General features: G+C 37.3%; 1 long non-coding RNA gene across 1 annotated transcript; it reads right to left on the bottom strand.

The window, feature by feature from the left end:
* Positions 1 to 1,163: 1,163 nt before the first annotated feature.
* LOC136821963 (uncharacterized) lies at positions 1,164 to 2,451 on the bottom strand. Its single transcript, XR_010848835.1, has 2 exons — positions 2,054 to 2,451; positions 1,164 to 1,879 (listed from the first exon to the last, which is right to left on the bottom strand). It is a non-coding gene; the product is annotated as an uncharacterized lncRNA (long non-coding RNA).
* Positions 2,452 to 3,685: the final 1,234 nt, after the last annotated feature.

Below are 3,685 nucleotides of genomic sequence, written 5' to 3'. Positions count from 1 at the left end.
TTCGTTTCTTTTAAATTTTTGAGTTATTTTCCTTCCTGTCGATTCTCAGATTCTCGAGTTATTTTGGCGTTCACAGCAGAAGACTCAAAACACACCCACACACTTTCTATTGGTCGTTTTTATAAACGGCCTGTTTACCGATTCTCGATATATTCTTGATGGTTAGTTTCGGAATCCAACGGCGGTTACAGAAGGTACTCAGTGTTTTTAATGGAGAGCAATTACTCCCATAAAAGGAATAATAACAAAAGAAACACTCTCCGTAAAAAAGATTGAGTACCTTCTGTAACCGCCATTGCCGAAATATTTATAGTTACATGGATTTATCATAGTTAGGACTCTGGATACACATTTTTTTATAAGCAACCGAGTTGCTAAGGGCCCAGGCCTCAAAATGGCCCAAAAAATAAGCAACTTGCTTAGCAACCCTAAGGCCTCAAATTCAAATTAGCAACTTTTTTCCTCAGCAATAACACTGTAAAAAATAATTTTCTAAAAAGTAGATAAAAATTCTTAATACTAGATAAATTATCCCACTTTCAAGATAAATTTTCTATTCCGATGGGTAAGAAATTTTATCTTGATTTGAGATGGCATAGATTTTTTATCTAGAAGAATTTTCTTGTTTTAAGATTAAAACCAAGTGCACATTTCAACCTAAATTATCTTGTTTTAAGATGATATTTTTCTCAAAACAGGATAATATTATTAGATATTTTTTCTTGTCATATCTTGTTTTTAGATATTTTCACAATAGAGATCTTTCTTGATTTAAGTTGTTGTATATGGGAATTACCCAGTTGACACATTGTAAAGACAGAAATGGGTACCGACAGAAATGCGTGATTTTCAATAAAATTGAGTCTGTATAATTTGAACCAAAAGGCTGGTGTTTCATCTTTTCTCCGTGATTAAAATGCCGCAAAATCTCAAGTTCGACAGATCAACAATACATCCATGGACGAATTTGAGATTTTTGGATCCTATCATCAACAAAAATAAAGTAGGCCTGTTGAAAGCCTTTCATAATACATCTTTAAGAGTAATAACAATTAACGAAAATATTAACATGTATACACCTTTATTTATCTGTACGCAAAATTCCATTAAAAAACAATTCCAAGTTAAAATCCTTAGTGTATGCGAGACTTTGCTCGATGAAGGGATGGTTAAATTTAAGGTACAATAGAACTACAAAAAAGAAACCCAACTATATGGTCATTCGATTGCACTGAAAAAAAGTTTGAAAAGTACGAAAACGAACTGTATAAATTATTAACAAAATTAAGCTCTACAAAAGTTCTAAAAAACTCGATAGTAGTTATAAAAATAAACCACAAAATGAAATACACCCCTGTCTCACAGCCCCGGTGGAACTTTTTTCCTCATTGGGGATAAGAATTTCAGTGCGAATAGTTTATTTCGAATAGGGAAGGAATCAAAGTTAATTTCCCAGCAGGGGGACTGAAATTTCATGTTTTTTTTCCTACCGGGACGAAATTTTTGTCAAATTTTCCAGTTGGGCGGGGGTCCCAGCGGCTCTGTGACATAGAGGTGTCGAAATTGCTGGGTAGAAATTCTTAAGTCTTTTTACTGCATTATTAAAGCTTTCGTAATGAGAATCTTTACAACAAGTGTCTTTGAAGACGATCCGGTGCTAGATTGTCATGCATGTAGGTAATCAGCTCTGTCTGTTGGATAGTATTCGTGGAGCAAGTAAAACAAAACCATTAAACATAAGAAACCGAGTGGAAGCGGCTCCACCGTCAAAATCTTGCTACCATACACGATAAACGATTTTCATGTCCTAACTTCTACCATTAGTCTTGGCATCTCAGGCAAACAGTTCTTTCTTTCTTGCGTTCGGTTGATCAGTCTCCTGTAGAAAAGGAAATTAGAATATATTAGACTTCACAAGCCAACATAGCTCAAAGATAAGTAAGTGCTTCTTTCCACTACGTTTGCTAAATGACTCTGAAGAGATTTTGTACTTGGAGTGATGAAGTTGCAAATATTGAAGGTGCTGGGTAAACAATTACAGAAATTTTCTTACCTTTTGAAGACGACTTGTAGAGATGTAGACAAGTAGATGACGTTACCCTTCCGGGTTTGCACTTCACTTTTCCTGAAAAAAAAAATACAAAGAGCTTTGATTTCAATATGTACCAGAAAAAAGTCCAAAATGGTATTCAAGGTTTTTACGCAGAAGCAAACGGGCTGCTCCATTAAGGTAGCCCGGTAGTCTGCACAATTTAGGTAGCACATGACTACAAATTGTTTCCACACTGACTTTCCAAATGTTACAGTAATCTTTCTAAGGTTTTGTAGAAGCAAACGGGCCTTTCCATTAAGGTAGCCCGGTAGTCTGCACAATTAGGTAGCACATAACTACAAATTGTTTCCACACTGACTTGCCAATGTTACTGTTATCTTTCTAAGGTTTTGTAGAAGCAAACGGCCGCTCCATTAAGTTTAGCCCGGTAGTCTGCACAATTTAGGTAGCACATGACTACAAATTGTTTCTGCACTAACTTGCCGATGTTACAGTAATTTTTCTAAGGTTTTGTAGAAACAAACAGGCCGCTCCATTAAGGTAGCCCGGTAGTCTGCACAATTTAGGTAGCACATGACTACAAATTGTTTCCACACTGACTTGCCAATGTTACTGTTATCTTTCTAAGGTTTTGTAGAAGCAAACGGGCCTTTCCATTAAGGTACCCGGTAGTCTGCACAATTTAGGTAGCACATGACTACAAATTGCTTCCACACTGACTTGCCAATGTTACTGTTATCTTTCTAAGGTTTTGTAGAAGCAAACGGGCCTTTCCATTAAGGTAGCCCGGTAGTCTGCACAATTTAGGTAGCACATGACTACAAATTGCTTCCACACTGACTTGCCAATGTTACTGTTATCTTTCTAAGGTTTTGTAGAAGCAAACGGGCCTTTCCATTAAGGTAGCCCGGTAGTCTGCACAATTTAGGTAGCACATGACTACAAATTGTTTCCACACTGACTTGCCAATGTTACTGTTATCTTTCTAAGGTTTTGTAGAAGCAAACGGGCCGCTCCATTAAGGTAGCCCGGTAGTCTGCACAATTTAGGTAGCACATGACAACAAATTGTTTCTGCACTGACTTGCCAATGTTACTGTTATCTTTCTAAGGTTTTGTAGAAGCAAACGGGCCGCTCCATTAAGGTAGCCCGGTAGTCTGCACAATTTAGGTAGCACATGACTACAAATTGTTTCCACACTGACTTGCCAATGTTACTGTTATCTTTCTAAGGTTTTGTAGAAGCAAACGGGCCGCTTCATTAAGGTAGCCCGGTAGTCTGTACAATTTAGGTAGCACATGACTACAAATTGTTTCCACACTGACTTGCCAATGTTACTGTTATCTTTCTAAAGTTTTGTAGAAACAAACGGGCTGCTCCATTAAGGTAGCCCGGTAGGCTGCACAATTTAGGTAGCACATGACTACAAATTGTTTCTGCACTGACTTGCCAATGTTACTGTTATCATTCTAAGGTTTTGTAGAAACAAACAGGCCGCTCCGTTAAGGTAGCCCGGTAGTCTGCACAATTTAGGTGGTACATGACTACAAATTGTAATTGTTGCCACGCATTTATTCATTTGCTTGCCTATACGAAGTGTCTCATTCAAGAAAATTGATATCGTTACGAATC

This window comes from Clytia hemisphaerica, unplaced genomic scaffold (genome assembly GCF_902728285.1).
Source record: "Clytia hemisphaerica strain Z4C2 unplaced genomic scaffold, Clytia hemisphaerica genome assembly, whole genome shotgun sequence".
In the NCBI taxonomy this organism is placed as follows: Eukaryota; Metazoa; Cnidaria; class Hydrozoa; order Leptothecata; family Clytiidae; genus Clytia; species Clytia hemisphaerica.
Note: the sequence above shows the minus strand (reverse complement) of the source record. Positions and strands in the feature narration are given on the sequence as shown.